The sequence below is a fragment of the Taeniopygia guttata genome, chromosome 2, assembly GCF_048771995.1.
Source record: "Taeniopygia guttata chromosome 2, bTaeGut7.mat, whole genome shotgun sequence".
NCBI classification, from domain to species: domain Eukaryota; kingdom Metazoa; phylum Chordata; class Aves; order Passeriformes; family Estrildidae; genus Taeniopygia; species Taeniopygia guttata.
This window is the reverse complement of record NC_133026.1, coordinates 87,544,779-87,571,640: the sequence shown is the minus strand read 5'-3', so window position 1 is coordinate 87,571,640 and position 26,862 is coordinate 87,544,779. Positions and strand designations below refer to the sequence as shown.

Genomic DNA, 26,862 nt, shown 5'->3' with positions numbered 1-26,862 from the left:
ATTCAGCACTTCAAGCTCATCTACAGTCCTAAACCAAATCACATGATTTTGTGGAATGGAATCTGATTTGATCCTGTTTAACTGTATAACCACAGACTGTATTGAGACAATGCTTTTATTTTTAAAATTTCCCTCTGTTACAGTACATTCACATACCAAGATGAGAAAATACTCAAAATTTCTCAGGTTTGTCTTAATTTTACAACCAAAATCAAGCTCAAGACTCTTCTAGAGAATCTTATTACTCTAATCAACTAATGATGTCACCAACTACAACATAGACACAGGGCCAGTACTGAAATTACAGTGCCTTAATTACTGTTCGAAGCCCCATGGAAGATGTGATAAAGTACTAACAATCCAAGATTTCCATGCCCTTAAGTGATAATCTGCGAAGCTCTAAAAATTCTGTCTGTAGCTACTCCAGCATAAAAGCCAGAAAGATAACACCAAGAATTCACAAAGCATCACTTCTGACTTAAGTAAATACAAAAAAATCCCCCATAAATTTATGATTATAGGCGCAACTTATTTTGCTTAAATTGGTAAAAAAAATCCCCCAAATACATAAATTTAGAGAATAATAGGTGAAGAAGATTAATAATGATCTTTAATTGAAATTTTATTTTTTCATTTTGCAATTGTATTTTGCATGAGAAAGTATTGCTGAGAATGCCAAATAAGTAAAAAAGACATTCATTAGCTAAATAAGACTACATAGCAAGATAAACAAAAATGAAAATGAAATGCTTCTAAACATTATTTAGGCAGAGGGCATAATCATTTTGAAATGTAATAAAAGGTAAACAGAGTTTTAAGAGTCACTTTTCAGTTAAATTGACATGTAATATGCTCCATTTACATGCAAAACCTATCTTGGCTAAATAAGCTACCCACAGTTGGAAGAGGTTCAGTTTTCCAATTATAGCTAATAGACTTACTGTAAGTTGAGAGAAGAATCATGTGCAATTTAACAGTTTGTGATGACCAGGTAAGTTGAGAAGGAGCAGGTCATCAATAACAAGCAAGTTCTGGAATAGCAAGAACAGCTGTTTCTTCAAAGAAAAAACAATTCAATTTTCAAAGCAAACCATTGCAGAGAGAACTGCAGGGACAGATCCTGGCAGCTGCTGGTGCACATCAGGTGTGTAGGGCGGGTATGCAAGAAAAAGGAGGAAATAAGGTGAGAGTCACTTAGCGCACAGCTACAGGTAGGAAGGGGATGTTTTGCTGTTGCCATTCTCTGCTGCATTTGACTCATGTAGAGGCACTGAAGCCAGAGACACCATGTCAGGGTAAATGAATGGACACAGAATCATATTCTGACTTTTCAGATTTTAAATGCATATTCTTGGAGAAGGCAGCAGCCAGGAGCACCTAAGAAGCATAAGATTAAATTAGCCTTTCTGGAGGATTGTTTTTCAAACTGTACAAAGACAGAAAATCATGATAATATTCAAATATATTTTTATGTATGTTATACCCTTTAACCTTCACTAAAAATACAGCTCTGCTACATCATTACAGGGATTCTTCAATGAGTTTTGCTTGTCAAGGGTCCTAATTGGATAGTCAGGAGGAGTCAGGCCACTTCATCTGGATGGTGTTGCAGAGGCGTTTCAGGCTCTGCCTCCAGGCACAGGCGCACATTCCAGGCCCTGGAAACCCTTCCTTGTACTAGCCATCATTATCTCCATCTCAAGCTGAAGCCTCAGAGATATGCAGATATTTTCTGCCCAGAAAATGCAGGAACAAGCAGAGACATGGAGCAGTCCATAGGGCATTTCATGCCACAGTTGGCTGCTCCCGGCTGAGCAATACTCAGAGACCTCCAGAAAAGCAAACGCCTACTGCACACCCTGCTACAGTGTGCTTTACAGGGAGGCCAGGCAGGGCTTGCACTGCTCTGTGATAGGATTTCATCAGAGGTGAGAAATGCAGATTTTCTAGAATAACCTCAATTATTAGCAGTGTTAATTGTGTGCACTATGTCTCAAGGGAAACCTCTTCCAGCAATATCTTAAAAACAATTAATGGGAGAAAAGAACATTTTTTTTCCTGCTACTGTTGCAGGCGCAAGTGCAGAATCTGTGTAAAAAAGGGAAGAAGGAGAGGGAAGAATGGGGTTTGCAAACAGAATAAACTATTCACAACTGGTTTTATTTTGCGTAATAAATAATTTTATATTCTTGTTGGTTTTTGTTTGGTTGCAGGTGTTTTTTTTTTAGTTTTCTTTTGGGTGGGGTGTTTGAGATTTAAAGAATAAAATTGAGATGTGAAAAAATATTATGAAAAAGTTATTTTACTAGCCTGTACATTTCATATATTCAGCCACTGTCATGATAAAAAAATGGGAGAAGCAGCAGCAATAGAGTTAAGAAAGAACTGAAAATACATGAAGGAAAGTAGAAAGAAATTAGAGCTAGACAGAGCACTGTATCTTATTACAGTACTATCTTTTGATGTAAAGGTTTCCACTATCTGCTTTAACAAAAGACTCTCTTATACAGCCTAAGAAAAGGTTAAGTCAGAAGGCAAGGGCAAAAGTGGAATGTTAATACAGGTGAAATATATTCTTTTGTGAAAGGTGTGAAAAGATTTCCTTCATTGTTTTATTCTAACTGAACTTTGTGAAAAGCACATTTTCATGTGAATTCAGGATTTCTTATGCAGCCTGTCAAGGGTTTTTCCCAACATTTAACATCAAAGTGAGTGTGCAGATAGATTAGAAGGTCACCCAACCTCAGTTCACAGGATTTATAACTGTTGGTAGCCAAATTTTTTTTTTTTTTTTTTTGTATAAACACATTGTATTGGATGGAAACCTGAGGTTTCCACTACTCAGTCTTCACTTCATCTCTGATCTGAAGGGTAAGGAAACCTTCAGGTAGACATCATAGGCAGAACAGAGAGGTGATGTGGCCAAGATTAAAGGAAGCAAGATTTCAGAGTATAATCTGAAAAGTTCACAAAGAATCCCTTCTTGCAGATACTGACATACTGACAGGAGGCACTTGACATTTTTGCTCTGCTATTTACTCTGCACAGATGGACAGGGCCCTATACTTGGGATTCTCCCAGGCTCTTGTAAGGTCCAGCATCACACTTGGGTGTACACATTAATACCACTGCTAACTTAGCTTTGGCAGCTGAAACATTGATTGACTGAAGGTGTCTTGCTTTCCCTTTCCTGGACAGTGTTTTATGAGATCTTGCAGTTCTTTATCAGAGCACTCAGAGGAGCTGAAAAGAAACTGGTCCGTTGGCACAGACACTTCTAGGAACAACTTCTTCCAAGTGGCCAAAGAACACCACAATGAAAAATACAAATATTAAGAAAATGGGTCTGAAAGTCTTGCCAAAACTTGACATATTGCATTAGCAGAGTTTCTTGCAATTCCTGTATTTATTTAAATTATATTTATAAACACACATACAGTGAATGTATATGTGTGCATATATATTACACGTATTACTGTATCTAATTACACCTGTTATATACATATTTATATAAAATAAAATGAAGCTTTATTATTGCTGAGCTATATTGTCAGAACTTTAGGGTGCAATTTAGAGCAGAAATGACAGGAAATCATGAGGTTACCAGCATATTTGCAGCATATAACTTAACCAGGTCTCTTCCAACAACTTTGCAAATAAAAAATGAGATTGATAAAGCACAAATCCATTACCAAGCACCTTTCAGCCCATTCTGCCTTTCATCCTGTTTTCCGTTTTACATATTTCTAGTTAAAGGCATGCTCCAGTTTATTCTCTTCGAACATGGGGTATAAGTCACATGCATTTTTAAAAAAAAAATTACATTAAGGGGAAGCGTGTGGAGATCTCTGGAATGCCATCCAGCTCTCACTACAGTTAATAAACACATCATAAAGTCCTGTTCAATTTTACTATTTTACAATGCTCCTTTTCCAAACTGTTGATTATATACAGCATTTCAAAACTACTGCTGTGTGTTAGAGGCTGACACACAAGAACACATAGGAAAAATGAATTTGAAAAGTCAGTCTTGGGCTGAGATTATAGCTAAATTTGAGCTGGTGCCGTTCTTAGCTTAATTACACAAACTGAAATGAAGCCTAGGGAGAAAACCAAAAGAGGTATACCAGTGGTTGTACAACACAGAGGCAGTGCCCCTGCAGGTCAGGCAGTGGAGGAGAGGAAGTGGGCACACAGGATGTGAGGAGTACCCTGGAGACAGCCAGGGGTGGTTGAGGGATCCCAAGTCCTGCTGAGACCTGGCGTGAACTGCAGCTATAAAGCAGTGTATTTATCTCACTTAAATAAAGCTATATTACCCTATGCCTGTTGAAAATCCAGTCCAATGTATTTCAGTTGATAACAATGATAAGTTGAGAAACGGATTTAAAATCACCACTCTTGCACTTGATGAATCAGTAATAATGAAAATGCAACCAGCTGGGGAAAATATCCCTTCAAATGAGAGCTTTACAATGCTAACATTATGTTGCACATGTTATTAAAAAAAATAGTCTAACAGGTTGATTAGCCCTTTCTAATGGTGCCCATCCATTATTAATAAAGCAATCATATTCTTAAGACCTGATTCTCAATTATTTCATTAACTGAATGAAAAATTAAACAAAGATGAAGAGAGAAACATTTTAGCTTCCTTAGCAGCCCTGGAGAGAAGAACCTTTTCTCCCACAGAGTGTTTACTGAATTGTTTGACAAACCAGCCATTACTGCTAAGGATTTTGGCTGGCGAACATATGCCAATGAACTTACCAGGTTTGTTCATTAAGTCTGATTTATGGAAATGCTAAAATAGTACATCATCTCAGCAACAGGAAAAAACAAAACATTAGGTGCTTTGGTTGACCTTTGTTTGTGAATTGCCTTCATCTAGAAATGGGGATGAAAGCCTCCTGTAAAAACGCTTCATCTTCTGGAGAAGGGCAAAAAGCAGCTTTCTTCTAATACAAGCTTAGTAATACTTATGCACAAATCCATATTTTTTTTGTAATTTATATAAAACTCACAATATTTTTTTCCATTCAGCAAATCATTCAGAAACAAAAGAGAGCTGTTAAGGCTAGCTGTCTGAAATAAAATTCTTAAACAGAGCAACAGAACTTAAAGAACAAATCAATATTTAAAACTCAAGATGCTTTCCATTCTTTTCCTCATCTTCCTTGTGCTTATACAGACTTAGCACAGTCAACACATTTCTATTTTGTGACAGACTGGTACCCACTACCCTATGTGAAAGACAGGGATTCAGTTAATATCCTACCATATGGCAAGAGATGCATACTGATTTTTGTACACCAGGTTAATTCAGCCTATCAAATTATTTTTACATAACACAGGCAGGAAGGGATACCAGCCTATAGGCTGATACTCAAGCCTTGGCTCACAATAAAATGTGTGACTGAACAATAGCCAAAAGGGGATGAAACCATGTTTAACTGAACTCCTTGAATGTGTCTGCTTATTCCTTTGCTGTTTCTGAAAGGCTCTGTGTACACTGCAGACCTACCAACAGCTACTCTGAAACAAAAACTGCCTGCAGAATATTGCCTACCAGAGACTTCTTTCCAAAGACCTAGGGGCAAGACTGAGGGGGAGGCAGGCAAGAGCTGAAGCAGGGAGAAGTGCATCAGAACATTTCCCCAGTGGCTCCCCAAGCTGCTCTTGCTGCATCGTTGCAGCTAATGCACTTTATCTCTACTTTAGAGAATGGGCTTATGGGACATTTCCTTCCAACATTCCTTGAGATGCCTCCCAGGCCAGGGATACAGGTGATCAGCAAGGCACGCCTTCATGTCAGAAGTGAAGTCACCTTACTCACTCTCCCTGCTTAAACCACTTCACTGTCACCCAAAGGTGAACACTTGAAAAAACAGAAAATTGAATATTTTTTTGCATATGCAGAGAAGGCAGAACATAGCATTCAAGAAATATGGTTGCAGGAATGGTCAAATAAATACTCATTTGTCTTGGCGTTCCAAATGTCTTCTTTTCTTCTTTTTTTTTCTTTTTCTTTCTTTGATTTTAATGCAACTCTACAGTATTAAAGTTCTTTTTATATTCAAGGCTCACAAAAAGCAAATAGCTGCAAAGTGAAATGAAAGCAAAGATGTAGTGAATAGAATCTAAAAGTTTGCCCTAACAACACAAAGCAACAGAAAACAAGAGATGTTTCTGGGAAAAGATGATGAAGTACATGGTGAAATTCACCTCTATGAAAAAACAGACAACAAGAATCTGATTATTATTATTTTTTAAATAATAGACCATAGAATTCTTTCAAAAGAATTTTGTATCACCAGACTAAGTGTAACATAATATTTTCCTTCGGCTATTGTCTCAGAATAGCCTATATAGAAAGAGTTTATAGTATTTCTTCATACTATGGATTTGTATTACATCCTCAAGCCTTTGCTGTAGCCCAGACAATGTCTCTCCATATGTTAAGGCACAGACCCAGGGCAGAGTAGCACATCAAAATCCATCAAAAAGCCTTCTTCCAGGATCTAAGCTGCTCTCCAGTCCAACCACACTGACAACAGGGGGTGCTGAACACCCCAAAGCTTATCCACCATTGTGGTTCTCCCTGAGAACTGTGTGGATGTTGGATCCATGTTTCCATACGTCGCTGAGAATGGAAATGGTATGGTTCACAGTACATTGCACAGACACGTGCTCTCCTGCACCCTTGCACCAAGGGGAAGATCAGCCAGCAGCACACCCTAAACAGCAGCCACCTGACCAGGCAGACCAGCAAGCAGTCCTCAGGCTCTGGGAAAATGGCAGGTTTTGTCCATTCCCTTGTGTATGATGCCTGCTTCCATGGCATCCCTTGATTACTGTTCCCATAACTGTTACTACTAAAATTTTCTGGACTGCATGAGCCATTATGGCCACATCTTCCCTGCAAGCTTTTTATGCCCACATTTTTTATACTTGTTTCCAGCATTGATTATGAATCAACACTTTTTGGATCCCTATTGTTTAACATGGTAATGACTCAGGCTGACTAAACAACTGTGGAATGACCAAGATGTTAAAGTTATAGGAAGGGAAGAAAGGTTTGCGCCTACTTGCATTTTGTTAATGTGCTTCATATTGCTAACCCCTGAATACAATATTTGCAGATTTGGACCACTGGGATAATTTTTGAGATCATCCATTCTGGTGCTGGAAATTCAATTTGGGCTTACAGTAAGTGACAGAATTAAAAACTGATGAGGTGATAGTACAGCATATTATAGTATTAGACTATCTGATTTCTGATTTACTTTCTTCAATGCGGTAGAAACACACTAATGTGCAGAAGTCAGAGGTCTGAAAAGACTGTAAGAAAATATCCATATCCAGTAAATAAGATACTTAGTGCAACTAATACCCACTGATTACAGGTTAGCAAAAACCTAAATTAATTAAAAAGCATTCATAGTAATACACAATGTGGCAAGAAAGGAAGTGCTGGATAACAAACATTGATAACCCTGTGAAAGTAAAAAAGAGATGCTGTGTATTTATGAGCCATGCCAGTAGCAATTCTTTGTAGTCATACTTTGAATTAAGTGATATATTTGTCATTTTAGTATCTCAGAAAAGGCTGTATTAACTCACTCTCTGCTATTATGAAAGGACTGTAATCATAACTCCTGCATCATTACATAATCAGAGAACTAGAATATGAATCCTAATCTTTCCACTACAGATGAGAGGAGTTTTGTCATGAGATTTATGCAAAACAGAGTCAGCCTGAATAGTCCAAATCAGTATTTCAGCTTGATAAAATGGTCTTTGTGGAAATGTTGACAAGCAGAAAGTGTTACTGCTCCTGCAAGTTCAAGAAAAAAGTGGATTAGAGAACATATTTACTCAGGAAAATTTGAAAATTATGCAAAACTTTATTTTCTCCATTAAAATTGCTTCTGATATGTAATCAATATATTTCAGAAGATCTCCTATCCAAGCAGTAATCACTAAAAAATAAAATTAAAATATGTGCTCATAAAAACAAAGGGGCTTACAACAAACATTTGACTTAGAGCATCAGTCTCCATTTCAGCAAGTCTGCAGAAATTGGATGCCCTTCTTTTTATATTTCTATCAATAACTTGCTGGGGAGGTTAGGGAAACTACATTTTTCCCCCCATATATCCAAAGGATTTCTTGTGATCTTTTATTAGACAATGTTTCTAAGTCATTTGGGTAACATTTACAAAGAACTTTAGTACCTTACCAGTGTAAAAGAAAGAATATGAGCTACTGTTTTTTAAATTTTTTTTTTGGCTGAGGTCTTTTTTCTATTACTTTTCCTACATCTGAGAAGAAGTTTTGTGTAAAATTTCTTAATCACAGCGAGTTTTTTGGGAATCAGACAATGCCTGAAATTTTTGAAGTAGAAAACACTCTGACATGATGGAAAGAATTCTGCATCAAGTAAAACCTTTCCGAACTGCCTTGCAAAGATAAGGCTTCAAATCAATTATTCAAATGCCTTTCACTAGATCAATGTTTGCATACACAGACTTAACAGGTGAAGTAACTTTTTTCACATGGGAGATTGTTTCATTGGTTCTTGTTTTGAGCTGCAGTTTAGTATGAGGGAGGGATTCTAGACTAGTTTCACTAGATTCCAACACTGACACCATTGGGAAGTCAAAACCCGAGGCTTCCTCTAAATAGGTATTTTCAAGCCTAATAACTAATTAAAAATTAAAGCTTCTCCTGCCTTTTAAATAATGCATTGAGAATTCTTTGTAGCTGCATCTAGGTTTTGAATTTCTGTAATTGCTTTAAAAATTGCTTTTTGCAACCACTGGGGCTACAGACCAAGATCATGTAAGTTAGTACATGCTGATGAGAATGTGGGAAACAGAGCTGTAGGCTGCTAAAAAACAACAAAAAACAAAACAAAACAAAAAAACCCCGAAACTCCACCAAAACAAAACAGCAAAGAAAATCTTACCCAGAAGCTGATTTTTTTCTTATAAGGCATCATCTTGTCCCTGATAGAAAGATCCTGACAAAATTTTATGCTCCTTTCTTCTTCCTCCCCCCTTCCTTCTCCTTCCCTTCATTTTTTCTTCTCTTTCCTTTTTTGTCTTTCCTTTTTTCTCTTTGTTTTTTTTTATTTTCTCTACAGAAATTGTGACTAAAGAATAGAAAAAATTTATCTATGCATGTGACAGTCCAAGCCACTGTTAAGGAGCGACTGACTGTCAATGGCACAAGAAATGATAGGGTTGTAGGCAGGCACCTTCTTTACAGCACCAGGGATATAAAGAAGCACATGAATTAAAAAATCCTTCCCCCACATTCTTTTAACGACAACAAAGAAATTTTTCCCTTTAAGAATAGAACACTGTCTTTCTCCCTCTTCCTCCCACACTGCAGTGTTCTATTCCCCTAATTTCCATTATTAAACTTTGCTTAGACATAAAAATGCCAATGAAAGAGCACAGGGCCAGACATTATAAAAAGAACTCCTCCTGGGAACTACAGACCTCTTAAGATATGGATATGAGTAAATGGAAATTTGAATCTGTGAAAAAGAAAGGACCTTGTTAAAAAGCACATTAATAACTCAGAAGAATCAAGACAAAACTACAAGAAAACAAGCAGTGCTTTAACCCTAAGAAAAAAATTGTGTGATGAAGTAATAAAAGTTATATTATTCCTAACTGGACTGCATTGTATGCTGCAGGTTCTAGGTGCCGTGAAGACACAGCTTGGATTTCGCAAAAAAAAAAAAAAAAAAAATCCCCCATCTCAAATCCATGGTGATTCATAAGGGACTCAATTTCGTTGTAACACAGCAGTCACAGTTATTATTGTGGCTGGTTTACTGTAAGGATTTTTTCAGTAAGGTACTGATATTAGAATTTTCTCACCCACCCATAAAAAGTGCTATAATTTCTCAACTCAGCGTCAACATGTCTTTTTTTATACGACATTTGACAACCCCCTCACCCCAGATCCAAATCATCATATTTTATATTTGCTTTTTATATTTCTGCACAACTTTCCTCAGAAGATGTTACTGCTTTTCCTGATTTACTCAATTTTAAATGAATCCATTTGGTCTTCCTCTTTTGGCAAGAGCAAGGTATCCTCAATCATAATAATAGCTAAAACTTACTTGAAAGAGAATGAATTTGTTTTTCTAGTTGTACCACATACAACTTTATTCTGCTTAGAAATGTCCTTTAAAACCCCAAAATATCAATAGTTTCCCAAATAAAAAATTATATAAATACTTTTCAGCACATTACTACTATATAGAAGATGAAAATTTGAATATTAGGTTTTGATCTATTTCTACTACAATCAAATCTAGGTTGTTTTTTTTTCCAAAGAGAACTAAGAATCAGAACCGTACCTACCACATTATAAATGAAACAGCGCTTTACTTCATTACCCAGAAGTTTATTAAGAGATGTAAGTTGGAGAGATTTCATACTGTCTCCCACAGGAAAACTTGCTTCTAGCAGTTTGTTTTTAAATCAGTCATCAGTCTGATTGTCACTAGTTCAACATCATGTTATTTGGAATTCTTCTTTCAGTTTTATAAAGCAGGAGGGAAGTTTAAAAAACTTGTGGTGAAGTATATAAATAATGAAGGATGTACTCTGCAAAATGCTGATAATCCATGCTGAGACACAGCTGAGCCTGTATGATGACCAAAATGTCAACAAAAGCAGTCTCTGACAGGTCTCTTGTCTAAGGGATTTTCCAATTTCCTGTTGAGTCTACATTTTGCATTCAAAATACCCTCCATCAAGGAGTTGTGTGTTCTACCATTCTGGTCAAGAAGTCATTAATGCAGCTCAAGTAATATATTCTTCCTGTCCACACCTGGAATTTCAGTCCACATTAATTCTAATGTTATAAATTGCAGTATTGACTACCCTAATTTGAATCTTCTCTCCTTTCACTTATATTAGTATTAGTATTAAAACTTACACACATATTTGGCATTAGTGACAATTTGATTGTGTTCTTTCCAGTAAGATGTGGACATTCATGTCTTCATTTAGTTATGAATTCCTAATCCACCTTAATTCTTAGACTGACACAATTTCTTTAGAAGTACATATACCACTGCCCTCTTCCTTTCTTGGCAATCTCTTTAGAAGACACTCCACTTATTTTTAATTTCCTATACATTTGGTAGACAACCAAATATTTACTTAAAGATATGTTTTCTATCCTGCCTTAGAAGGACTTCTATTACTTCTAAGAAACTTCTGTTCTTGTACCCAGTAGAAATGTCAGCATCTCAGTTTGTGATTATCCTCTGGACATCCCAAGGACTACCTGGGGAAAGTCTCTGGCTATTTCTGTTTTGCTTTGCTAAAAGTTGAGCAATGTATTTCAATTAAGGCATAATTCTCTTCAGCCTGGTATACTGTTTTCTACAAATGCTACAACTGGAGTTATGCACTGCTGTGTACATCTGAATAGCATATACTTATGATCTGAAAAAGCAATTTTGCAAATAATTTTACAGAAGTCAAACAAAGCTTGCTACCACTGACAGTAGTAGCTGTCTAGAATATTGTGAGTAAAGGCCAAATATACTTCTCCCAGACTCCAGTTACTCCAAGACACCCCAAACCAAAGACGTTATCTTCCATTTGGAAAACCTCGATGTTCTTCCATTGATTTCTGCAATCTGAATCCATGTAAAGAAACAACTAGCAAAACTGTAAATGCAAAAGTTTTCATCCTTGGCCTGCTCTGAGTGCTCTGTCAGATTTTTGTCATGAACAGTAACTACATCTTGTGCTGGAGCATCTGTGGATCTCAGTTTCATATATAAGACAAATAGAGTTGTGTTTTATCCTTCTGAATTGACTAAATATAGAATGAGACTGAGCTGGATTCCTGCTGAAATGAAACATGGCTTTAATGTTTATGACTACTCTATGGAGTTGAAATTTGGGTCAAGCAAAACAAAATTATTTCTAAAATGTGATGTCACATCCTCCTCAGTAGGAAACACAACTCCACAGAAGTTCAGTGGAGTGACACAGTTTACAATGTCTCTCCCCAGTTTCTGCCTCCAGCCACAATGCACTGCAGGTACAATATACACCTCAAAATTAAAGACAAAACAAACTTTTGACATGCAGACATCTATGAACAGAATCTGTTATTTATCATGAAATTATACGAAGTAGTTTCTTTTATTATCTACGAAGTAGTTTCTTTTATTATCTGAGACAAAAGTTGCTTTCTAAATCGGCTGGCTAGTATACAATTAGCATTGTGGCAAAATGATATCTAAAGGCAGTTATCTCCAGAAATAGGGATTTCTCTTGTTCTATAGGAAATTGAACTTCCATCAAACTAAGCAGTACATGATTCTGCTGGAACAATGTCTATTGATGTGAGAAACAGAAAAATGTTCAGGGTTCAATACAACATGGAGGGAAGAAAAATTACTTATGTACCTATCATTTTAACATGCAAACTGCTTTAATAAAGCTTTGAGAAATGACACTCACTAGGGGACAAGTCATAGCATAAGAATTTATCGGACGTCTTCTGCTTGATAAGCTCTTTCTTAGACTTTTTACATTGTACTTAGGTATCTGAAGCATTTATATTGCAGACACTGAGATATTTAGGTTCCTGTAGCACCAACTTCAGTAACAATGCCTGCTTGTGTATGTCTGAAAGATGACCTGACACAACAAGATTTACTTTATAAATTAAATCACTTGTTCCCCTTCATGCTTTGGAATTCCATGGAGGCATTTCAGTTCACACAAAACCAGGGAAATCTAATAGGAACAAAACTTCATGGGAAGTGCCTTTGAAACCAAATATCCTCCAGGGAAGAACTATCTATTCTAATTTTTCCATGATGCAGAGTCCACACTGGTTTAACAACAGCCAGCCTGGAGACAGTAGGTATAAGTAAAAGTCTCTGACAGCAGAATGCTGAGACATTTGAGGCTGGAGCAGGGATCCAGCAATGCCAGCATCACATGCAGCTTCTCTCCCCGGAAAGCCCTTCAGTTCTGCTGCTGCCACAGAGGGGAAGGATGAGTTGGACAACATATTTACTGTGAGAGAGGAAAAGTCCCACTCGGCAACTGCAGCTGACATAATGCTCTTGACAGCATCAGGAGTAGCAAGCTCTGTCTACACTTTCACAAAGACTTGAGCTGGCTTGAAGAGAAGAGTAGATGTATTACCCACTGTTTAAGATAGTAATCTATTCTTTCCATTCCTGTACTTTGTAATCAATCTTTCAGCAGATGAAATGAAACATCATTCTGATTAAAGGTGCATCTTCAAGACATCACTCCTGAGCATAATTTCCCAGTGACTAGGCGAAGAAAACCTCTGATTTACCATCTGCTTTTAATTCCTTTCTGAGTGAAGATTGTGAGCAAACAGGCCATCTTCATGTCTCCTCAGTTAGTCTATTTAGATTCCCTGAGTCTGCCCACACATGACTGAAGGGACTACACACAGAACCCATGATATCTGAGCTTGCTGGGTGACTTCTTTTCCAAGTGTACTGCAAGACAGATACATTAATATCTCCAGCAAATACCTATGCAGCATGGCGTTATTGTATCCTGCTAGGACTTAATCATAACTGCATAAGGATTCTGAAAACTATTATTTAGTTGAAGACTATTTCCTTATATTAAGATGCATTAAAAAGGAAACCCTTAAAATTGCTCTCTTTCAAACTTTTCACATTGCTTTCTGCAAGAGCAAGGTTATTAAACAGATGCTTATTTTGACCCTTTGAAATGACCGCAATTTAGTAATGAAATTACAGTTCTTCACCTGTCACCATATACCAATTTGTCAAAAGCTTTGAAATGAATTTCTGTGCAAATGAAAATGATTGTCACCATTGTGACACCACTAACCCTAAAGAATGAGTTCAGTGTTTCTTAATAAGGTGCAAATTATGTGAGGTTTTTCTGATAAAATAATTCACTGCTAAAAAGTAAAGAATTTAGAAAGGTAGTATGAAGATGCAGTCATCAAGACAGCAAATGTTAGAGAAGGACAAATCTGTAAGTGTGTAAGTAAGTGTGTAAGCTATAAGTACACTAAGACTACAAAGAAATACCAAAAAGTGTGAGTATGGAGTCTTTTTAAACCAGTATCAAGCTTCTCTGAAACAGCCTTACAAAGCATCATTTCATTTTCTGTCGAGGTAGGATAGGAGTCAGTTAATTGCTTTTTTGCAAAATTTTGTGTCACTCATAGTTTCACATTTTGGCTTACAACACATTAATAGCCAGCTAGAAAAGTGTGGTCCCAAAATCGACACCTGGTCTGTTTAATCACACTGTTTGCATTTCAAATCTGGTCACATCTAAAAATCCTCAGTCCACTGACATCCCAGGTAACCAGGTCCCTGTGAGGACTGGTGCATTAGTGTGCTATTCCAATGCATCACTGATATGTGTTTGGTCCCTTTCTATCTCAAAAAGACTGGACAGCAAGCAAGGAAGATGAATCTGACCCCAACTTTGTCTACTTCTGCCTAAATTACCTTTAGGAAGCAGCCAGAAAATATAGGGCCTAGATTGTCCAGCACATATAGCTTTTGTTCAGTGTTCAGATAAACATTTTAAAGTTTATCTGTCTACGTATTTAGATTATCTTAAATGTGGCAAGAGTAGAATATGGAAACGAGACCCAGTTTGCCACAAGATGGCTCAGAGGACATTTTAAGACCGTCTGCAGAAAACTTCTATTTTACAGGCTCGTAGGACCAGTCAAATTGGGAGGGACCACAGGAGGTCTTTGGGCCAATCCCCTGCTTAGAGTAGGGTTAGCCATAAGGTCAGACTCAGTTTCTCAGGGCTTATTCTAGGCAGGCCTTGAAATCCTCCTACAATGAAAACTTCCCAGCAATGGTGTTCTCATGCTTAGCTGTTTTGGAGGTGAAATAGCTTTTTGCTATATCTAGCAGTCTAAATCTTTCCTTTTCAGTTCACTCTTCTTGCCCTTCGTTTTCCTACCATATATCTCAGTGTTTATCTATCTGGCTTGTTTCCTTGCTAGCCTCCTCAATAGCTGTTGACTGGTCAGTGTTAGCTTTCCATTCTTCCCCAGGATGAACAAGAGCTATACCCTCAGCCCTTCCTCACAAGGCAAATGCACCAGTTTCCCAGCCATCTTGTTGATTGTTCACTGAATGTGCTCCAGTTTGTAATTTCCCTTCTATTAGCAACCTAAGAAACGAAGGAATAATCTCCTCCTTTGATCTTACTGCAGTCCTGTTAATGTGTACCCACCTATTACCTGATTTCGTTGCTGCCAGGGTACACTGCTGACTCACAAGCAGCTTCCTCTCCACCAAAATTTTGATCAGTCACATATTGCTTAGTCCTCCTATATTCATTCCAATGCTAATAGCTTCTTCCAAGAACACAGGCTGAAAGTTTGGTGCTCCTGAAAGCTGTGCCAAGAATGGCATCATGGTAGCAAAGCAAATGGTTTTCTAAAGAGGATCACAAATAGCTTAAATACACTATGCTACATATCTCTACTATAGCCGTTCAAATCCTATACTTAAACAATGAAAGCATATCTCAGTCCCAGGCAGGTTAAAAAAAGACATAGATGATAGATTAATTTGATCCATATTTGCAACGGAAGAGATGTGGAAGAAGTGGAAGAAAAAAATAACATCTACTTTCAACTGTAAGAAAAATAAAGTACACTAACTACTGAGGAGGGAAATAAGATAAATAGTAACTTATACCTCAGGCAATTTTTAATCTTTAGTATTGATGTTCTTTTTCTACTGACAATTACTCTTAGGACCTTATAGCAAACAATAGTTGAATATTTAAACTGTTTCAACAGGACAAGGAGGAAAAAAACCCTCATTCACTCAGCTTGTCACAGAGTTATTATGCTGAAACTAGGATCTATTGACCTTTTTTTTTCCTTTGAGAGTGCTAAATATACACAAAAGGCATTGAGGAGGGAAGGTAATAAAACTGTTTAACTTAACATCACTGATTCAGAGGTCCAGGCATCTCAGAATCCTTGGCCCTGATCATCCTTAGAAATGTGATTTTAAGAATCTTCAGGTTGATCACAAGCAATGCTATGTAAGAGTTTTTTCTTTACATAAGAAAATTTTGTTGCTTAGACAATCACTGTCTGCTAGTAGTAAAGAACACTTTGTAGGACTTGAGGGTTCAGCATTGATTTTATCATATTGTAAGGCACAGATTCTTACTTAGATCTTTTAGGACTTCTAAAACCTTGTGATCTGCACAAAGACAGTACTGAATATTCCATTTCTGCTAGGTTAAAGCCAAGCTAAACCCAAAGTGGGTTGATGGTATCAAAGTGGGCTTTCATCTGAAAGGCCCTTGTTTAAGGTCATAGCAACCAAGCAATTTCTTATGTGTTTTCTCTTACTTATACTGAACTCAAAATACCTATTTGATTGTATGCCTTTCTTCAGAGACTTCCACATTTTCCCCAGGTCTCTGCACGCTCCCTTAAAAGCATGCCCATTCATTGGTTACCTCCAGTCTCGGAATTACTTTAAGTTCTGCAAGAAGGTCACCACTATTTAGATCTCATCCTTATAGTGAAGAGAACTTAATTCCAAATATTTTCACCTTCAATGCACATGGCATATATTAAGTGAGTGCATCTGCACCTTACTGTACTGTGTCAGACTTCTCTCACTTCAGAGATCTTCCAGAATTTTCTATTCTGTTCCTGTTAATTTTTCACGGGCTCCTGGAGAGTCAGTTGCTAATGGCTTCTGTATACAGGGACACAAGTTTGTTTTTTTTCTATTTAATGTTTCTAATAAGTGCATTGTGAATCATCATCATCTCAGACCAAATTGCTCTTGAGTGAAGAAGGAAATGAGCAGGGTAAGCCTCCTGTCTCCTTGTGTGATTAGATGTATGCAAGCTGCAGCAGAAGGAATACAACTCAGTTATGACAAACATAATGAAGATTCTTTATTCAGAACATTGGAGACTGTCAAATCCCCTGCTTCTTCCTCAGTCTTATTAAACAAAATGTCCTCTCTGCTGTTACCATCCTAAGATCTCTTTATGCTCTTGCAGGTTGTGCAAAGCTCCAGAGCAAAACGTTGTCAACAGTAAGTATGGCATATTTTTTAATTGATTGCCATGCTCCTGAAAAATACCTTTAAATCTTCAGCAGCAGTGAAAACTCAGTCTATCTTCATTAATAATCACTTATCCCTCAGTTATGTTCAAAAGCTCACATAATAGTTCCTATCACTTCTTTAAAAGATGCAAAGCTCTTCTGGCATTGATTTTATTGTCAATACCAGCTTTCTAAATACCTATCATTTTGAATGTCACTATCTTTTCAAATTGTTAACATTTTAAGGCTGTCCTGTTTATATGTCCTCAATTCAAAACAAAAAAAAAAAAAATTGTTTTGCCTTCATAATGTAGCTCTGCTTTGAAGATATGGTTTGAAGATATGGATGCAGCATTTATTGCTCACAGATTTCTAGTAAAATTTATAAATAATCCCTAAAGCAAACACTACATTAAATCACTACTTTTCTTCAGACTTTGTGCCATACAGATAGGAAATTCTAGCTTGAATTGCATTACAATTATTGCTGTTTATTTGACTAAAGTGCTAGGGTTAGTGGAGTCAGATTTCAGTCATATGATATGTGGAGAGCATCTCTAGGGAAATCTAGAGTTATTCTATTCAAATATGTGTCAGTGGAATCAGAGTCGGCTTGCACTACATCTGGAAATCCTGATTGTTAGAGTTTGCTAAAAGTCCCAACAGTAAGATAACCAAGCTGGCTTAAACATACTGGTTGGCTGGAAGCTGTACAAATATAAATTAACAACATCAACTTTCCAAATGCTATCAAGAACCATTGCATCATCCACAACAGCATTCAATGCAGCTTGGCTAAAAATGTAATTAAATAGATTTTCTAAGTACTTCAGCCTTCAAGTAATACTAGAGGTGGACTGACATAATCATGCATTATTCATGGGCAGTCAATGGCATTGTAAAAAAATCAGATACCTTGTCTGAGAGACTGACTATTCTTTTGAGAATATCAGTTGAACAGCTACTGCATTTTAAGACAAAAGCCTTTCAATGAACAAAAAATACAAAACTCCTGTAATGATATCTGTTTCTATGTAATATAAGTCTATGTCTACAGGCACAAACCATCAATTTGGTATAATGAAAAGAGTATAAAGTCTTGAGAAAGAAGAGAATTATATAGATGCCCTGAAGTGTCAGTAATAAGTCCTAAAATTCTCACAATAAAATGCAGAGGACCCACACAACCAGAGGCATTGATATTTATATGACTGGGAAATTAAAAAAATATAAAAAAACAACACAAACATCTTTTGCTACTTAATTATGTATCAGTATAAAAACAGGCTATTAACTACAACAAAGTGAATCTAACAGATACTTAAGGTTAATGTTAAAGAGGAATAAGTACTTCAGCAGACTAGAAAAGCTTATATGCAGAAGTTAGTGCAGTCAACTAGTATGTCTAAGCAACAACATGTCCACAAGAATCACACTTCATCACAATCAAAAGTCCTAGCAATTCTACTCTGCAGCATGACACAACAGCACTCATGGTCAAAGCAAGAAAAGCAGACTATTTATTGTTCTTCCTGTTCAGGTACAACTTTAATAAATACATGTCATGGCACTTCATGGTTTAAAGAGAAAAATAAATGAAATGTTAAAGATGTATTACTATGCTGAACCCAAATCTGTCACCAGGTAATAAGGTACAAGCATAACTTTCTCCCTGTATTTATTCATACCAAGAATGGACAGCAATAGAAAATTATCTGGGGTGTTAATGCCCAGCAATGTCTGCCTGACCAAAGGCCTGACAGACTTGTTCAATATGGTAAAGTGATTAATGAGTAACTTGGGCATCTCTCCACCCACAGATCTAAAGCAGAAAGTGTAGTAACCTCACCCATCCAATTGGAATTGCAAGCATAGAATCTACTCTCCCCCATAACTTGTTCTGCAGAGAGAAAAATTTCATACAGTAGTTCCTAGGTAGTCCACTTAGGAGAAAAAGCAATATCTGGTACTCTAAGATAAGAATCTATCTTACCTTACTTTGCTTTTATAAATCTTTTTAGCTGTTGAAGAAAAGAAAGTTCTATTTTTCCCTATTGCTTCCTATCAAGTAATGAGAGATCTATTTTCCCTCTCACACAATTTTACTTTTCCATGCATTGAGAAGCAGCTCCCTTTTAAAATCTCACAGATTGCTCCCAGCTTCCCCAACCTTCCAATCCGACACTGAAAAAGACATTACCATTAAATCTTTCTAGGTCACACACAAATTGTAGTTTCCTATTTGACAGCTGAGAACAACTTATCCTTCACTGTTACTAGGTAAACACAATATTGCTTTTCAGAGAAAATAATAGCAGGAGAGCAAGTGAAGTAGGTAGGAAAGGAAAAAAATAATCTATCAAAACAGTGGCGATATTTTCAAAAATAAAAATAAAATCATCCAATACTCCCACAGTACTCACTCATGTAATTTTTTAGAGACAGTTACAAAGGAAGCTCACTATCTTAGTGAGGCTTGATTAATTAAAATTAGGAACCTACAATAATTTGGGTACAGGGCTTATTCAGAAGCACTGCTCTACTTTAGCAGTCTGAAAGTGACGCCAATGTGCTACCATAAAAACCAAAGAGGGACCACAGGATCTTTAGCACTTGGTTAGCACACGTATAGTTTCTTCTTATCCTGCTGCTGAAAGTGTTTGTGTTTCTCTGGTCAAACTGGGAGATGCCTAGGACAAGTGACAGTGATGGCACCATGCTCAAAGGCACAGAAACTTATCTGCATCTCAGCAGAGTCATTCCTTGCACATTTAAGCTGTGATCACAAACAAGACGTACAATAAATCTGCTGTGACCTTGGAAAGAACCCACTGCAGATGTTTTCAAATCTTGAATGAGAATCTCTAAAATAACTATAAGAATTAATTACTATTGAAATGAAAACTCTCCGCCTGTAGGTAATTTTGCATATAACAGGCTAAAAACTAGAGAAACAACAGTAACTCATCTGTTGAACAAAAGCAGTGGGGAAAATACTGCATTTGCTTTTCCAAATAATCACCCAAAAATTTAATGTATCACATGAAATGAAATACTGGGTAAGACAGAACAAGGCATCCAGTCCTGATGTGTGTCCCTGGTTGGTATTATATACTTCAGTGGAAGTGTGGTGTCACATAACAGTGAGCTAGGAAAAAGAGAGGGCATTCTCAGCAGAATAAAAATATGAACAAATACATCCATGCAATGAGAGATTTATTGGGAGAAGCCTCACAAGAGCAAAGAAATTATGTGCAGCTAACCCAGGAAATGGTTTTGCTAAGAAATTCTCTAGAAGTGTGAGTAATAATAGCAACCCAGTTAGATGAGAGATCAAGTTGAGGAACAGAGAGACATTTTATGTCTACAAATTCATACTTCTAAAACGTATTTTGGAAATTCATCCTTAGGTAGCGTGTGGGAAAGGGAGCTTGATAGCAAAAAGCCCACTGCAGCATCCTAGGATCATAGTCATGACTCCATAAATTGCGAATAAAGCAGGCACAACCTGCAGTTCTGTTTCATCAGCCCTTTCCTCTCTATAGCCCAAAGACTTGACCCTGCATCCTGTTGGGGAAGCCAGGTCCATCTGTTATTTCAGATTCCCAGATCCTGTCCCCAGAGTCTGAGGGATTCCTGCTCTTCAGAAATCTTTCCACATACTCAGCTCATCTGGTTGAGCATCCTCATCCACCATCACTGCCTTTCAGAGAAAAGAGATTTCCCCAGCTGCCTTCATATCAACCTGGCAGCTCCCTGGCTATCCTGAGGTGTGACACCTCAGCTGCCCTCTACATAGGAAGATATTAGAAGTGACAGAAAAGGACAACAAGATAATGACAGACTGAGGAGAATACCTTAGAAAATTTAAACAAAAATTTAGATTACCAAACATTTTTGGTAAATCCTAATTCAAATCTTGAAACAAAAACTGGTTTTCAAGTGACTATGTTATTACTCCATATCTCAGAAAGGAACAGTTTAAAACAGAGCATAACATCATCTAAGATAATTAGGTTTCAACTTATTTAAATATATATTGGTGCTATTCTTACATTAAAAAGGAATATCTCCATTCATAGCTCAAAACCTTGTTGTTTTTTAAATAATTCCTGGTGAGCAATTATTTAAAAAACATTCAACAGGGAGTGTCCCAATTATAGAACCTATGAGGTGGCATACTTAGGAAAATATTTACTTCCTGTAAAGAAACACCTGTAAGAAACACCTGTGCAAGCCTGATGTGTGCAGTCTGTCAGACAGCTGCCCCAAAGGCTCAGAGGCTGCACACTACCTGACAAGATGGAAGCTTGAACTGGAGAGCAAATATCAAGCTGTTATCCTGTGCCAATGAAGGCAGCAGATCCGTGGAGAGAATAAACCCATTGCCTTCGTGTTACTCAACATTCCCTCAGCAGCCTGATTTTTCCACTGGTAGTTGCTTCAGCTTTGCAGCTTTGTTCACCTGCTCTTGGAGTTCTAAGTGCAAGTGCCGAGTGTGACAGTGCTTGCTCCTGCATGCAAAAAAGGAGAAAATGGTACTGAGAGGGAGGGTGAGATTGTTTCAGGCACAACAAATTGAGGAAACTCTTCTGTACATGAAAAAGGCTAGTTAGTGTCTAATATTATTTTAAACTATAAGTTTGAAATCAGTGTCACAGAGATCACGTTATAGTTTGTGAATCTGCACTGTTTGGAGATGTAGACTGTTTGCTTCACCAGACTAGGGCATGAGCTTATTTAAAAACCACCAACCATTTTTTGCAGACCTTGAAATTTCTAGTTCTGCAAGAGGGATTCAGCCAAAACTATGTAAAATAACAGCCTCTCCCTTCCACACATACTGATTGCCCTGAGTGAGGACACAATCCCAGAAAAGCAATGCCTCTAACTTAAGAGATATAACAAGTACAGCCAAACCCTTTCATTTCTGTTTTGTGCAGCACTAATGGAAGTCACAGTCAGAAATCTTGTAAATAAAGTCTACCACTCATTAATGCAAGAACACTGACTTCATTATTAAGTGCCATCTTGTTCAGCCAGAAACTGTTAAAAAAATTTCAACATAATCTTTCATTGTTAAATAATTACAAATAAGAGAGATACATGCTAGAACTATTTTGTTTACTGCAGCAGATGCTGCCATGCCCTTTGATACCTTTCACATATGCTTCTCAATGAAAAAAACATGTAACATAATTCCAACTGCTCCATACTTTGACAGATATCAGACCTTCCTCAGTAAACTTGGTGCTTTTCTTCTCTCTTGTAAAATTTCACCTCACTTATAGCCTTTTCCTTTTGGATACTTTTAGATAGTGAGTTATGCCCCACACAAGCAACTGACCAATTGCTGTGATTACTTAGATTGGAGAAATATGAGGACAAGTGGGAGAAGTAAATTCCATGTCTAAAACACATCAAATTCTTCCCAAGTTTATACCGCTCATGCAATCTTCTGTATCACACTTTAGCTGAAGTTGCTAGAAGGTGAGAAAGTCATGAAACATTTCAGGAACACACAAATCACTGTGGTTTTACATTTGCTCGTAAAACCCAACCAATATCCATGCATGCATGAACCTGCTTGCTTTCCTTGGAAACCATCTGCCATGAATCAGTTGTAAACCAAGGATGCAACAATGCTGAAAATAGAAAGGTTTTTGAAGACATTTTCAGTGTTACAACCCTCTATTTTTTTTTTCTACAAACAAGAACATTAATATTTTGCTTTGCTTACTTTACCATAAAAACAAAAATATAATCTGTGTGCATGCACACACAAAAAGATTTGTTAAAATTATACAAAAGTAACTCAAACTGTTCCACCCACCAATCACCCAAATAGTTTGAATGTCTGTCAAGTCTCATATTTCTTTCCACAGAAACATGATTTCCTGACTCAAAACACATCAATGATTAAAAACTTGGGGGGAAAAAAAAAGCATATTTGAACTCTTGTCCTTCTTTCAGAACATTATACTTGGCATATACTAGCCTGGCAATTCCCACAAACAAGTTCTTACACTTTTTAGAAAACTTGGTCCTGAAAATAGTACCCCTGGGCTGTATCACCACTTTTAATAAACTAGTTCTGAGGTAAAGAAATTATGTCAGTTTATAATCAGCTGGAATTTAAAACCAGAGTTCTTTTAGAAAAAAAAAACCCACTGGAGAACATTACCCAATATTAGCATTACTGCCACAGGACTGCTGCCAAAACGCAAGGCACTCAGGTCTGTCTCCACTCAGTGCCCTGAGCTGTGCTTGCAGACCAGACAGTCACAGTAGGTACCACACAACTGATGCATCCGTCTTCAATCCGAGATCCAGAGGATGTGCATGTGATTCTTCCCCTGTCCATTGTTTCTAAACGTATTTCTGTGTGTCTGTGCATCTTGCAGAGGGTTTTCCAGTTGGCCTGACTGTTAGCCCCTGTCCCATTTCAAGCACCCCTGTTTTATACTGCGAACGCAGCCTGACACACATTCCCTTGCACTAGCCAGGAGTGTTAAGAGCAAAACCCAACCACTTCTAATTCTTTTCATCCTGATCTACACCACAGCATTAACAGACAGCTGGTCATTGAACTGCTTGCACACTTCTCACCTCCTTCAGCCCATGGCTGGACATGCAGCTGCAGTTCTCAGGAGTGGTATCAGCATGAGCAGTTTGGACACGTTTGGCAAGGAGAGCATTAACTGTGCTCAGCAATAAGTCAAGAGAAAACAGAAACAGATTGATGGTGAGATTCAATTCAGAGCTGGAAATCTAGCAGGCAGGAATACAGCTTGGTGTGCTGCCACATGCAAACCTCCGTTAGAGGAGGGGAGGCTTCTCCACAAAAGATCTTGGGGACTTTTCTTCAGTTCCAGAGAGTCCTTTTTCAGAACAATGAGCCCAGTGCATTGCTACAAATGCAAATGATAAACAGCAACAGCCTATTCCAAAACATGTGTTGTTCCTGACAGGCTGCAACAGAGGAATTTTCAGCTGACTGTTTTAATGGAGCTCACACATATTCTTAGTGAGAGTAAATTATTAATTACTTTTCAACCTCAGCACCAACACAGTACGGAGTTAATTCTACCAGAACTGCAATATGGTTGAAACACAACAATTATTTCAGCTAAAAAACCCTGCAAGGCTAACGAGTTCTCTGCTGTTCAGTAAAGTCTTTACTGAGTGAGAATAACTTTTCAATGGTTTAAATGAAAGAAGGTGTAACAAATACTGCCTTCCATGTAACTGTTTAGGCAGTACTTTGCTTCAGCATCTGAATGAAGAGATTAGGGCAGTCTGTCCAAATTTAAGTGTTGATGGTGCTTTTTTCTTTTTGTCCCACCACCAGTACTTTTTTCTGTAAATATTTCTATGTTATTAGGCCCATTACTTTCTTGCCAAGAACACATTAGTTCAGTCATTGTAACAACATCCATCAAAGCTTAAATATGGGTGGTGAAAATAAGCATTTTCTACACAAAGCAGTTGGGCCTAGTATTGGGTTACCCAGTGAGCTCACGGAAAGCTCATTAGCTTTCTTTTGGTCTGAAACCAGAAAATTAATTAAGAGTGCCTGAAGTCACAGGGGAAATAGGATGAGTTCTCCTGGTTTGGAGACATATATATACATCTACGTATACGTATGTAAAATACTATATATGTATACACACACCAAGACTGATGTAAAACTGGCAGTTTGTGTGCAACAAGAAGAAAATGTCCAATGCAGCTAATAAAAAACCAAAATAATCAGAGGAATCACTACCAATAAGCATGGATTTCTCAAAGTGAATGTGCATTACCTAGTGTTCAATATAGATTGATCTTTTTAGTTGTTCTTGCTCAGTGAGGGCACAAAGCTTAGCCTGACTTCCTCTGCTTGTGACGGTCACTGTTACTCAAGAGCTTAAGAAATCCACCTCTATTAAATATGCCTTAAGCTGTTTTAAGAAGGAGACAGATCTCAGACACATCCAGAGAATGGTCACGAGAGTCTTGTTTCCTTAGGAAATTAGGTTTAAGGAGGTGAAAAGATTATAAAAAAAGAGGAAAAAGAAAAGGAAAGGGGAAAAAAAAAAAAAGATGAGAGATGTAGTTAGAATGAAACACTTCAGAGAATTTCTGATTTTCTGACTCTACATCCTGACTATATATTCGTAGACTGTTCAGACACTACAGGTACAAAACCATGCACAGTGACCAGACTGTCAGACAGCGGCTACATTTCTGTAAAGCAGAAGCAAGTGAGTTACATATCCACACTACTGGGCTTCAGATGCATCAGTCTTTCATTTTGGAAGGGATTAAAATTTGCCCAAAGTTCGAGCTTTTTCTTGAATTTACTAATTCTGCATAGTGTTACTCACAGCCTCTGTTTTCAGCTGCCGTTTCACCATCTACTTGGAAGTATTACAATTGCTTCTAGGGGAATACTAGACTAAATAAGATCTATGTAACAAGGGGAAAAAAGTTATTTTTCTTGTGTTCCATTTCTTTCAATGTATAATTTAAGAGAGATGAAACATATTTTAATCTCAGATTTATTTTTTGTTTCCTGCTGCTAATGAAGTGAGAAAACAAATCCTTGATTTTTAAATGGTCAGTAAAATATATATATATATATATATTCTAGGTAAATTCTTTAATATTCATAAAATGTTTTCAGTAGCATCATTTTTTTATTACACTACATGCAACTGTGATATAGTGTAGGAGTACATGGCTCACGGAATTCTTTGAAAAAGCCACAGGATTATTGAGGGTTCACAGGTCAATGTCCAAAGATATATCAATGTATTTTTTAAGAAATAACTTATTGCATTGGTTTCAGGGAAGATACTTATCAAAATATCACCAGTGAAAGATGTCACTGTATTAGCTGTACCATAATTATTGTGTTATAGGAGCCCTCAGAAAATATCAAAACTTTTATTTCCAACATAAATAATAGGTGATACTAAAATTCGTTTTTTTTAATATCCATGCAACTAAGTAAAACCAGTAGTGTATGTGTGTGGAAAGGAAGGCAATCTGTCCAAACTGATTAATATATATATATATACTCAATATTTTAACAACTCAGACTAAAACCATACCTTCAGAAAAAACCCAGCTCAGAAAAAAGTGCATGCATTTAAATGTTAATTTTATTCACTCTATAAGCTATTCAACATTCAAATTGGTAATTATGTCTGCCTTCTGCTTTTTTTTTGTTTCAGAGCAGAAATCATTTTATGCTTTGAAGGCAGAGTATTTTGCTTGCCTTTTTACACCTAAGGAAAGCAGCATATCTTCTGTTCAGGAAAAAAAAAAAGAATTTTCTGAGAGTATGAACTACTAATACTGATAATAGTTTCCTGTCTTAGAAGTCATTAAAAAACCATTTTGCAAATGCCACAGAAGGAAAAATTAGAAAGAAAAGCCCACCCTGGTGTCATTAAAATTTACTTTAACAAACATTATTATGAGAAATTAGGATTCTATGTTTAATAAGCAGCATGAGCAAAGAATGGAAGGAGATATATGTGAATCCCACAGTCATAATGCCACAGTCCTAAGAGCTGGATCTGTGCACTGCTGGTTTACTTAGCAGTAGGAGCATGTTCCAAATCAGGCAGCACTGAGGCTGCAGCACCGACTGCCCTGAAATTCACCAAGGCATACTGGGCACTGTAGATGTGTTTATGCTGCTGCAGAAGAACGGATGATGCACAATGA

General features: G+C 37.1%; 1 protein-coding gene across 30 annotated transcripts in view; it reads right to left on the bottom strand.

Annotated features, from left to right (window-relative positions):
- The window catches only part of LOC100223410 (poly(rC)-binding protein 3), a 499,051-nt gene that overhangs the window by 250,616 nt on the left and 221,573 nt on the right, over positions 1–26,862 (bottom strand). For 2 of the 30 annotated variants that reach the window (XM_072924413.1, XM_072924409.1), the window contains exon 1: positions 8,972–12,126. The exons of the other annotated variants lie outside the window; for them this stretch is intronic. The gene's annotated coding sequence lies outside the window, so the exon portion shown is untranslated. Of the gene's footprint in view, positions 1–8,971; positions 12,127–26,862 lie in introns of those variants that run through there. 30 annotated transcript variants of the gene reach the window in all.